We start from the raw sequence: 13,598 nt of genomic DNA on the forward strand, positions 1-13,598 counted from the left end.
AAGATAAATTAATGCAAGTTAACTTCTGAAAATGACTATGGGTCGATTTAACACCTGCAAAACAAAATGTTAAATCTCTAATGACCCTTCCCATAGTTCTCTGGGACATATGGGACAGGGCATGAGAGGGACCTCCACCCCTGTAAAGGTTACTACTACTCTAAGGGTTTAAGCAAAACTTTCTACCACACCTAACGCAATAAACCATGGAGAACGAAGTGATTTTCCTCTCGGCGCAGGTTTTATTTTTGTGCAGGTTTTAGCTTTCTCAGAAGTTTGCGCATTAACGTCATTGGTTTTAAAACTCCGTATATCCACAATACTTTACTCCAAAGAGATGCAGTGCTGTAGTGCTCCCATAAACCTGAAAAAAAAAATAGATACATTTATGTAGTACAGCAGTGGTCCTTTAACCTAGTCTAGGCCTTAGAAATATTCAGTCTAAACAGCAATGTAACTTAAACAAAGCCTTTGAAATATTAAGTCTAAACAGATGTAACTTAGCCTAGGCCTTAGAATTCAGTCTAAGCAGTTATTTAACATAACCTAGGCCATGGAAATATTAAATCGTAACAAATGTAACTTAGCCTAGGTCTGAAAATATTCAGTCTAAACAGTAATGTAACCTAGCCTAGGCTTTAGAAATATTCAGTCTGAAAACCCAAGAACACAAACTTTAAACTATTCTAGGGTAAACGAAAGAGCGGCTTCATAGCAGCCACCTCTCCCGGATCATGACCACCCGAAAAATGCACTATAATTATGACATTATTTCGTAATTTAGGAGAAAACTCTTATTAGAGGTGCATAGAAGTCACATTGAACTGCTTGGATGGGCCACAACTCTTGCCTGAATTAAAAGTACTTTTTCGGTTAAGGTGGCCGCATTCCGGGAGATGTGGCCCCTAAGTGGCCACTCAACATTCTACCTTAAATGCACCGAAGCTTAGCCTAGGCTTCAGCAGAGACAAAGTAAAGCTTAAAACTAGTAACAAACTACTGAAGCTTGGCCCAAACTAGTTAAGCTTAAACTCTGCGTAAAAAAATTAATAAAATACGGTATTTCTACAGAAGCTGTCCGCACCGACTGCAAGGAACGTAACTGCGGAGACGACATCCACTAGGGATTGGGGCGTCCAATGTATTTCACCATGTTTAGTACTGGCCCTGGGGGTTAATTACAGTCGTCCGATTAAATAATACTTAAAATTCTTGTTCAGTAGGTAAAACTGCATAGATAAAACTGCAACTGCCATAGTCTAGGCTGCTCTTAAAGCTTAGCCTATTCTTTAAAAATGAAAGTTATGCTTAATTTTTAGTTAAGCTTAAACTTAGAGTAACAAACTAGTATCAAAATACTTGTGCACACTAGACCTAAGGTTACACCAATGCACCGAAGCTTAGCCTAGGTTTTAGAAATGAGGAAAGTTAAGCTTCAACTAGTAGTTAAGCTAAAGCTTTGCGTGACTAATATTATTAAAAACTCATGCATTACAGATACTCAAGTGCACTGAAGCTTGGCTACAGCTTCGGAAAAGAGAAAGTTAAAGCTTAATTTAGTACTTAAAAGTTATCAAAACACCAAACATCACTGGGTAATCCTACCTAGAAAAAGTTACGCTTAAACTAGTTAAGCTTAAGCTTTGCGTAACGAATTTCACTAGGCCTATACGCCCAAACGCAACGAAGCTTAAATGCAACAAAGCCTAACCTAAGCTTCAGAAAGGAGCAGGTCAAGCTTAAAACTTGACCGAGATTGTCTTTAAACTTATATGCACACTTAAATGGCTACTTAAATCGTAAAGTAAACACAGTAAACAAAAACATAGGTACGAACATAAAGGATGTCCATCAAGTCCCAGTACCATTAAAATTATAATTTTAATGGTACTGGGACTTTATGAACACCCTGTTCACTTCTAATTTACATAAACCTAAATAAAGCAATAACTTCCTCACAATCGTAGGTATTATATCGTCGACGATACAACGAAATCGACGATAGATCGAAAATACACAACAATAGTCTCGTTCTACTCCGAAAAGGAAACTAAATAAAGATATCAAAATATCGTTAGAAAACAACTCCCGTCGACGTGTAGTACCAGCAAGGACCACCAATGGCAAGAAGAACCAGTTTTGCGTTTAAAAAGCCGGAAATATTTGATTAATATATCGTATTTCGTCTTTTTGTTCTTTGATTAAAATTGCAACAATAGACTAGGAATAATTTTATATACATAACAAATAAAACACTCTCTTTGTATGGGCCTTGCATGAGGACTCTAAGAAAATACAAGTTCAACGCTTTTTTTTTTTTCGTGTGGTTATTGAGGAAACAAAAAAATACCATTTCGTAGCTTTTTATTGATTATATTTTGCATTTCTTCACTGTTTTTTTTATATGAAATTGCAAAAATAGACTAAAAATAGTTTAATATACCTTAAAAATAAATTGTTGTCTCTGTATGGGCCTTGAGAAAACTAAAATTAATACAAGTTGAAAGCTTTTTATTGATTATAATATTGTATTTCTTCACGGTTCTTTGATGAAATTGAAAAAAAAATAGACCAAAAATAATTTAATTTACCTAAAAAATAAATAATTTTGCATGGGCCCTGAGAAAACTAAAAAAATACCAGTTCAAAGCTTTATATTGATTATAATATTGTATTTCTTCACGGTTCTTTGATGATATTGAAATAATAGACTAAAAATGATTTAATATGCCTAAAAAATAAATAACTCTCCTTGCAGGGGCCATGAGGAAACTAAAAATAAATACCCTTTCAAGGCTTTTTTTTTTTTATATAGAATTAATAAGAGAATAGGATACTCCTTACGTCATTCCCTGTTCTCCTTTCTCTCTCAATTATCCTAATATTCTTATTCAGTCCTTCTATGACAAATTATCTATGGATATTTTGTAAAAATCATGTTTAGCAGAGATATTCGGATGAAACCCAGAATATAAGAAAGTCTAATATATTTTATTTTGAAAGACTTGGTATTTCCAATCTTCCTGGTGTTATCAAGTGGGAATTCACTGTGCTGTACAATCTCTGAGCTGCAAATTGGAAGGATTTTAAAATCAACATTTACAGATCATCTTGGCTCAAATAACTAGATAAATATTGCCTCTATGGCATTCATTGTTCCATAAAAAGTTAAAAAAAAATCGTTATTATTATAAAAAAAACCAGGTCAGTTAGTCAAGATTTTGGGCCCTGAGTTAGTCATTTTCCCTTGGCTCTTGATAGGCCACTGACATAGGTTAAAAAATGTTGATGTCAATCAGAAAATTATATATAATATAGATACGATATAATATATATATATAATATAATATATAGAGATTATAATATATATATTATATAGATTAGATAGAGATATTAGATATATTATATATATATATATCTATATATGTATACACAAACACAACACACAACAAACCACCACCACCACACACACACACACATATATATATATATATATATATATATATATATATATATATATATATATATATATATATATATATATATATATATATATATATATATATATATATATATATATAACTTCCTTCCACATAGCGATTCTCGACCGGAAACTAAAAAGCTCCTACGTCAAATGACGAAAATTACACGCCCACGCCCAACCTCGTATCTCCAGAGGAGAAAATTGCTGGGCCAATAATCAACTTGATGTGACAAGAGGTTATTTGCCGTGACGTCACCACCCAGGATCGTGGAGTCATCGTTTTCTAAATAGTTACCTTTCAAGGACAACAAAACTCCCGTTTTCTGTTGAAGGGGATACTGTAAAATTCAATATAAGATTCTGCTTTTCTTCATCATTCTCGTCCTTTGATAAAAATTAGTTTCTGCCCTATGAAAAAAAAAAAAAATCTTTAATATTGAAGAACTCCTACTTTTAGGATCTAAAAAATGATGCATGTCAATTAGAAAAATGAAATCATAACATATTTTATGCATATGTATGTAATATATCTATTTAATATATATTATATATATTATATATAATATATGTATATGATATATATATATATATATATATGACAAAAAACAAAAAAAAAAATCTTTAGTATTGAAGCACATCCTATCGTTTTAGGATCTAAAAAAACGATGCATGTCATTAGAAAAATGAAAAATCCAACTATTTTATGCATATGTATATATAGATATATATATATATATATATAGATAGATATAATATATATATATATATATATATATACATACATATGCATAAATATGTTGATTTTTTCATTTTTCTAATTGACATGCATCTTTTTTTAGATCCTAAAAGTAGGATGTCTTCATTTTAAAGATTTTTTTTTTCATACGGCAGAAACTAATTTTTATCAAAGGACCGAGAAATGATGAAGAAAAGCAGAATCTTATGTTGAATTTTACAGTATCCCTTCAACAGAAAACGGGAGTTTTGTTGTCCTTGAAAGGTAACTATTTAGAAAACGATGACTCCACGATCCTTGGTGGTGACGTCACGGCAAATAACCTCTTGTCACATCAAGATGATTATTGGCCCAGCAATTTTCTCCTCTGGAGATACGAGGTTTGGGCGTGGGCGTGTAATTTTCGTCATTTGACGTAGGAGCTTTTTAGTTTCCGGTCGAGAATCGCTATGTGAAGGAAGTGACTGTGTACCGTTGGAAATAATTGGGTAGTTCGTGGATTCATGATATCTGCAGACCTTAAATATCCTTACTGATTTTATATTTTTCAACTTTGTAGAATGTAGTGACATCAGTTAATGTAAATGTTATCTCTAGTTCCAGTTATAGGTTACGAAGAGTAATGTTGTAATACTTATTTTTTTTAATGTTAATTATTAATTTTCAATGAGAGTTTGGTACAATGACTTTATATAGGATGGTTTAATGACCCTACCTGCTATTCATGAAAAATTGATACTTGGTTTGATATAACATCTAATCCCTTAACATTCTGGAAAAATTAGAAGTGTCCTAGGATTGAGTTTGAGGTCTTATCTCGCTCCTAAATCATATAGTTTGGGCCATTAGTCACTTATTCTTTTAGTAATATTTTTTATCTTTTAGTAGCTCATTCGGGTCACCAAAAGTTACTAGCCCTTAAACGCCGACTGGACGTATTTTATGTCGACATTTTTGTCTCTCAGGTGCCAACTGGACGTATTTTACGTCGACATACAAAAGTTTTTTTAAAAATTCGCGGAAAAATACTTTTAGGCCTACCAGCCGAAAACTCTTGAATCACGCACCTTGGGGGATGCTGGGAGTTCACGGATCAATGGTGTTGTTTGTTTACAATCGTTACGCAGGCGCGCAAGCGCGAATTTCTTTCTTGCCGCACTAAAAGTATCTGTGATACATCTCTGAATTATTTCGTCACATTGACATAATTTTTTTACCATTTTAAAAAAAACAAATTAGCCGTTACATGGAGTATTATATATGAAAATGTGCGCATTTTTATGTAGAATACAACAAAAAAATACTCATGATTGTAGCTTTTATCAGTTTTGAGATATTTTCATATAAATAACGATAAGTGCCAAAATTTCAACCTTTGGTCAACTTTGACTCTACCGAAATGGTCGAAAAACGCAATTGTAAGCTAAAACTCTTATATTTTAGTAATATTAAATCATTTAACTTAATTTTGCAACTAATTGGAAGTCTCTAGCACAATATTTCGATTTATGGTGAATTTATGAAAAAACTTTTTCCTTACGTCCGTGCGGTAACTCTTCCGAAAAAATCATACATGCGATTGTGGTAATGTTTGCACCATTTTAAATTAGCCGTTACATAAAGTATATGAAAATGTGCGCAATTTCATGCACAATACAACTAAATACAAAACCCATGGGTGTAGCTTTTATCAATTTTGAAATATTTTCATATAAAAAATGAAAAGCGACAAATTTTCAACCTTTGGTCAATTTTGACTCTACCGAAATGGTCGAAAAACGCAATTGTAAGCTAAAACGCTTATATTCTAGTAATATTCAAGCATTTACCTTCATTTTGCAACAAATTGGAAGTCTCTAGCACAATATTTCGATTTATGGTGAATTTATGAAAAAAATAACATTTTCTTTACGTCCGCGCGGGTAACTCTTCCGAAAAAAAAAATCATACGTGCGATTGTGGTAATGTTTGCACCATTTTAAATTAGCTGTTACATAAAATTTTATATATGAAATGTGCGCAATTTCATGTATAATACAACAAAAAATAGGTGAAGGTTGTAGCTTTTCTCATTTTCGAAATATTTGCATATAAATCACGATAAATAGAAAAAAAAACCACGTTCGGTCAAATTTGACTCTACCGAAATGGTCCGAAAAACGCAATTGTAGATAAACTCTTACAGTCCTAGTAATATTCAGTATTTATCTTCATTTTGAAACAAATTTGAAGTCTCTAGCACAATATTTAAATTTATGGTGAATTTAAAAAAAAAAACAAAAAAAAACTTCCTTCCCTCCGCGCGCGGATTCTCCGCCACAAATCTCCGAAATGCGTAAGTCCCATTCTCGGAATATTTGCTCCGTTTCATATTAGGTATTTCATAGAGTTTTATATGAAAATGTGCGCAATTTCATGTAGAATAAAACAAAAATATTTGAAAGTTGTAGCTTTCCTTATTTCTGAAATAATTGCAAATAAAAAAAATAAAAAAATATATAAAAAAACTTCAACATTCGGTCAACTTTAACTCGTCAGATATGGTCGAAAACTGCATTTGTAAGCTAATACTCTTACAGTATAGTAATATTCAATCATTTGTATTCATTTTGAAAGAAAATTGGAAGTCTCTAGGACAATATTTAGATTTATGGTGAATTTTTAAAAAAATATTTGTTTACGTCCTCTCGTTACGAATTCATGCATTATTTTGTGATAATATTTTCTTTGTGTTGCTTTTATCGTTTTACAATGTGTTATATACCAAAATGATTGCAAGTTAGTGTACATTACAACGAAAAAAAAGTAACTTGTTACTTTTAACCGTTTTGCGCACAGCGTGATTTGAATACAATTATATATGAAATTTCGTTTTTTGCGCTATCATATATCGCATTATTTATATATGATAATGATAATTTTTTTCATTTCTGATGGTTGCATACTAAACTTCAGGATATGACAAAAAAAGGAGTCAAAAATGAACTCTTAATCTTCAAAACTAAGTGCGCTGTGATTTTTTGAAAAAAATATTTTTTCCGCTTCCGCGCTCACTCTGAAACGTCTCCGGCACACGGGAGACATTTTTTTTTTACAGCTTCGGCGTTTAAGGGCTAGGGAAGGTTCGTATTCAGGTTTAATTTGTGATTGGGATGAGTTTTAAAATCTTACCGGTCTTTCGTGGTAAAGACTTGCTTTAATAAAGTTTACCCAAATAATTTTGGTGTACTGTTCATATCTTTATATTTTAATTGTTTAAAATTCTTTCAGATGTTTTTGAATTTAAATCTACTTTGAAGACTAATTACTGTTCGTAGTTTTTATATTGTTTAATTTGTTTTATTTGTTTGAATTCAAACTAACCTTGAGACCTAATTAATGTTCGTAGTTTTTTATTTTTATTGTTTAATTTTGTTTGAATTCAAACCAACCTTGAGACCTAATTAATGTTCGTAGTTTTTATATAAGTTTTTAAAGATTAATTCATACTTAAGAATTCAAACTTACTTTTGAGACCCATTTACTGTTCGTAGTTTTTTTAGTAGTTATAAAATTCTTTTAGATTTTTATGAATTCAAACTTACGTTGTGGTTAATTACTGTTCGTTCTTTGTATATTTTGGTTAAAATTCTTTCAGATGCTTGTAAATTCAAACCTACTTTTAAGGCCTAATTACTGATTGCAGTTTTTATATTTTAATTTTCTTAGCTCTTTCAGATACTTGTGAATTCATACTTACTATGTGGCCTAGTTATTGGTCGTATTTTTTATTTTTTATTTTTGTTAAAATTCTTTCAGTTACTTGTGAATTCAAACCTACTTTGAGGCTTAATTACTGTTCGTATATTTTAATCTTTTTAAAATTCTTTCGGAACCTTGAGAATTTTACTTTTAGGCCTAATTACTGTTCGTATATTTTAATATTTTCTTTAAAATTCTTTTAAGATACTTGTGAATTCAAAACTACTTTAAGGCAGTGTTAACTTCTCACAGATGTAAAACCGAAGTCGAAATTTCTTGAGCAAAAATAAGTTTAATCTCAAAAGAATTTAATATCTCTAATGCATTCAACCCTTCTTTCAGAAGCTTGGGAATTCAAATCTACTTTAATCCCTTAAACGCCGAATGGACGTATTAAACGTCGAGTCAAAATCTCCCCAGATTGCCGAATGGACGTACCATGCGAATTTCTTTCTTATCCGCAACTAAAAAGTATCAGTGAACACATCTCAAAAATTATTTTGTCACTTTGACATAATTTTTGCACCGTTTTAAATTATCCGTTAAATGAAGTATTATATATGAAAATGTGTGAAATCTTATTTAGAATACAACAAAAAAAAATTTTCATGATTGTAGCTTTTATCAGTTTTGAAATATTTCCATATAAATAACGATAAGTGCCAAAATGTTCAACCTTCGGTCAACTTTGACTCTACCGAAATGGTCGAAAAACGCAATTGTAAGCTAAAACGCTTAGATTGTAGTAATATTCAACTATTTACCTTAATTTTGCACAAATTGGAAGTCTCTAGCACAATATTTTGATTTATGGTGAATTTATGAAAAAACTTTTTCCTGACGTCCGCGTGGTAACTCTTCCGAAAAAAATCATACATGCGATTGTGGTAATGTTTGCACCATTTTAAAATTAGCCGTTACATAAAGTTTTATATATGGAAATGTGCGCAATTTCATGCACAATACAACTAAAAACAATCCATGGTTGTAGCTTTTATCAGTTTTGAAATATTTTCATATAAAAATGATAAGTGACAATTTTCAACCTTCGGTCAATTTTGACTCTACCGAAATGGTCGAAAAACGTAATTGTAAGCTAAAACTGTTATATTTTAGTAATATTCAATCATTTACCTTCATTTTGTACAAATTGGAAGTCTCTAGCACAATATTTTCGATTTATGGTGAATTTATGAAAAAATAACATTTTCCTTACGTCCGCGCGGAAACTCTTCCGAAAAAATCATACGTGCGATTGTGGTAATGTTTGCAGCATTTTAAATTAGGTGTTACATAAAGTTTTCTATATGAAAATGTGCGCAATTTCATTTAGAATACAACGAAAAATAATTGAAGGATGTAGCTTTTCTCATTTTCGAAATATTTGCATATAAATCACGATAAATAGAAAAAAAACTACGTTCAGTCAACTTTGACTCTACCGAAATGGTCAAAAAACGCAATTGTAAGCTAAAACTCTTATATTTTAGTAATATTCAATCATTTACCTTCATTTTGCAACAAATTGGAAGTCTCTAGCACAATATTTCGATTTATGGTGAATTTATGAAAAAAAACTTTTCCTTCCCTCCGCGCATGGATTCTCCGCCATAAATCTCCGAATTGCGTACATCGCATTTTCGGAAAATTTGCTCCGTTTCATATTAGGCATTTCATAGAGTTTTATATTTGAAAATGTGCACAATTTTATGTAGAATAAAAGGAAAAATATTTGAAGGTTGTAGCTTTTCTAATTTCCGAAATAATTGCATATAAAAACCAATTTTCAAAAAAAATTATAAAAAAATTTTGACATTTGGTCATTTTAACTCGTCGGAAATGGTCGAAAACTGCAATTGTAAGCTAAAACTGTTATATTATCGTAATATTCAATCATTTGTTTTCATTTTGAAAACAAATTGGAAGTCTCTAGAACAATATTTAGATTTACGGTGAATTTTTGAAGAAAAGTTTTTTTTTTACGTCCGCAGCGTTACGAATTCGTACATCATTTTGTGATAATATTTTTCCGGTGTTGCTTTTATTGTTTTACAATGTATTATATATCAAAATGATTGCAATTTAGTAGACAATACAACGAAAAAAAAGAAAATTCGTTAGCTTTTTACCGTTTTTTGCACAGCCTGATTTTAATACAATTATGTATGAATTTTTTTTTTCGTTACCATATATCGCATTATTTACAAATGATAATGATATTATTTTTCATTTCTGATGATTGCATACTAAACTTCAGGCAATGACAAAAAATGAGCCAAAAATGAACTCTTAATCTTCAAAACTAAGTGCACTGTGATTTTTTTGAAAAAAATATTTTTTTCCGCTTCCGCGCTCACTCAAACCGGCTCCGGCATTCGGGGGAGTTTTTTATTTTTACCGCTTCGGCGTTTATGGGTTAATGAAACCAAAATAACTCTTCAAGATGTCACATTTGCTAGAAATACGAAAAAGCAAAATTTCTTGAGACTGGATACCTTCCATTTCGGGAACTTGGATATCTCCCCAGCCCAGGATTATTTTAAAGAAAGGTGAGTTTCGCTCATTTTCACTTTTACCTCCACCCCCTGTAGGAGTGGATGCCCCTTCCATGTCCTGTACTATAGGAGGCCTTCGGACCTATGGTACAGGTGTTGTGTGTTTAACCAATGTTGCCTTTCAGGTGGTTGTATAAATCTGTACTTTCATTTTTAAAAAATTAACGTAACTTTTTATTTGTTTTTTAGAATTCAAATTTAAAATAACCCTTGTTTCCAGGTAAGAATACTTAATTTTTCGAACTAACAAGTTTTTTAAAAGCTTGTTAATAAGAGTGTCCATGATTAAGTTAACGTAAGTTTTTTAATATTTCATGTTACAGGTAATATTGCTTAAAATATTTTTTACTTTTTCTGATTAAGTTAATGTAAGCTCTTAAATGTTTCATATTACAGGTAATATTGCTTAATTATATTTAACTTTGCTAGAAGTTTTCAAATTTTCTTATTTCAGTTAATGTAAGCTCAGTAATATTTCATATTACAGGTAATATTGCTGAATTATATTAAACTTTGCTAGAGGTTTCAATTTTAATAAATTCGTCAGAAAGATTTTACTTATGAATCTTAACTTTAAGACCCCAAACTTTTAAGTGTCTTTTCCAACTAAACTTCATTTAGAGGTATTACATTGTTTTACTTTTAATATTTAACATATTTCGTAGTTTAATCTAGTTTTATAAATTTTGTTATGATTAAACTATGTAACGTAAATCAGTAAAAAATCTAATACGTCAATAGTTTAAATATTAGTCTACTAAGATTGATTCATGATCATAATATAATAGACAATGGACAGGCTTATGTTTTAACTATTAGTACAACGAACAAGCCTTTTGTTTCTACTATAGTCAAATAATCAAAAGCTATGCTTAGCTGTGGTGTTTAGGTAATGAACAAACCCCTGCCAAACGATTCAAAGCTGGTAGGTTTTTATTTCACTATTGTTGACAAAGATCCTGAGTTTCAAAGTGTCAGAAAATGCTTTGCCTCTAGTAAGCATTATTGTATTCTTTAGTAGTTTACTTTTTTGTGAATCTCCTTTGCAATTGACTCGTGACGAAGCACCTTATAGGCTTTTTAATGACCATTCCATAGGTTACAATATGACCATTTTTTAGGTTTTACCTTTTGTGAATTTCCTTTGTACTTCACTCTTGACCTAGCACCATATAGGCCGTTTAATGACCATTCCTTAGGGTACATCACGTGCCAAAAGTTTTGGGCACTATTAAAGTATCGAGAAAACTAATTACCCAGATTATGTTCAACTAATACCCAGATTATGTTCAGTGACTTGACCTAGACGTTTATCATGGTGGTTCCTTTAGTTGCGTCACTTTTGAGCACTTTTCTTAATGGAGCTTGCTTGGCAGTTATATTTTTGGCAGCTCTGGGCAGGATCTCCAGAACTGGTTGACCTGTACATGAAAATTTTCAAATGTTGTGAAGGTACAGTTTTAAGTTAACCCTAATTTTACAAATTTGAGTATGTGATTTTTTTTTTTTATGTTTTTACCAAAAACATTTTCTGCCCGGGTTTCTTTCTTTTACAGGATATGATTACTGGGACCGTTTAATACAATGCAAGCAGAATATACTTCTGTTTTGAGAAAACACTTTCTCATTGTTTTGGCTCTGCAATTGTTAAAGAAGTAAGGTGAGAACGAAGACTGGCATTGCTAAAATGCTCATTTTATGAGCGCCTTAGTGACGTTGTCGGCTTGGTGTTGCCCTGCCACCTTGGTGGCCGCGAGTTCGATTCTCGGAAATTTCATTGAGGCGATAGAAGTTCACCCTCGACGTGGTTTTTTTTTTTTTTTTTTTCTTCGGAAGTCGTAAAGCCGTTGGTCCCGTTTCTGAATAATCACTACCACTGGTTCTATGGTTAACTTAAAAATACCACACAAAATAATTTTATGCCACATGAAAGCCTGCATTTATAGTGGCTGACAATTCAGTCAAAATTTTTTTTAAAAATTCTGAATAAGCAAATTTGAAAAACTTTCATCAATAGTAATTACCAACTGAAACCTTTTGCTGGCCTCAAAATTCAGATTAAATATATAACTTATATTTTAATGTTTAGTTGATACCTAAACAAAGTCTGGTATAAAGACTAAAAATAATTTAAACTTTAAAAAACCTATTTTTAAACTTTAAAAAATCAAGTTCGCTCCATGTAGTACCATTACTTAGTATCCTAATGAAATATCCTGATAAAATATTTGCTATTTTTTTTATTAAATGAAAGTTATATAACTGATTTTTCTAGTATTTGATTAATATCCCTCAATTTCTGATAAGTTAATTTGATATGTTAATGTTAAATAGGCAATTTATTATGAATTATAAAATGTAAAATTTATTTTTAACTTAAATCAGTGTTAAACATACTATTGTAAGAATTTATTTGAATTTATACCAAATTTAAATATAAATATGCATTGTAAACTTTCAAAGAGGTACTATGTATTACCCTTGTTATTCAACTGCTAATTGAAAATCATATGTCCAGATTTTTTTCAAAGTTAAATATATATGAAGCCCATATGAAAACCTGCATTCTTGAAGTATGTTTTATACAATGGCGAAGTATATTTGTTGAAGTATATTTGTTCTTGAGGATGACCTATCAAAATAGCAGTTAGTTCTTTGAAATTCTAGTAGAACTGGCTATTAAAGTGTTTACTAATTTGAGCAGAAGTTTGACTTTAGTTTAAACTGGAACGTTGTAAAGTATGACTTTCGACCATATGAAAAACTACTATTGACACAAGACGCCAGTTTAAAAACAAATCCTTAAAAAAGCGCCTCGGAGGTGTAGTCGGTACAGTGTTGGCATGCCACCTCCTCGGTGGCCGCTAGTTAGATTCTCGTGCATTCCGTTGAGGTGTGGGATGTCATTCTATTGATAGAAGTTCTCTCGACGTGGTTCGGAAGTCATATGAAGCCGTTGGTCCCGTTGCTGAATAACCACTGTTCTATGCAACGTAAAAATACCATAAAAAAAATAATTCTTTTAAACCAACGATTTGTAGGAGAGAAGGATTATAAAAATGTAAACAAAAATTTTCATTTC

The sequence above is a fragment of the Macrobrachium nipponense genome, chromosome 15, assembly GCF_015104395.2.
Source record: "Macrobrachium nipponense isolate FS-2020 chromosome 15, ASM1510439v2, whole genome shotgun sequence".
NCBI lineage: Eukaryota > Metazoa > Arthropoda > Malacostraca > Decapoda > Palaemonidae > Macrobrachium > Macrobrachium nipponense.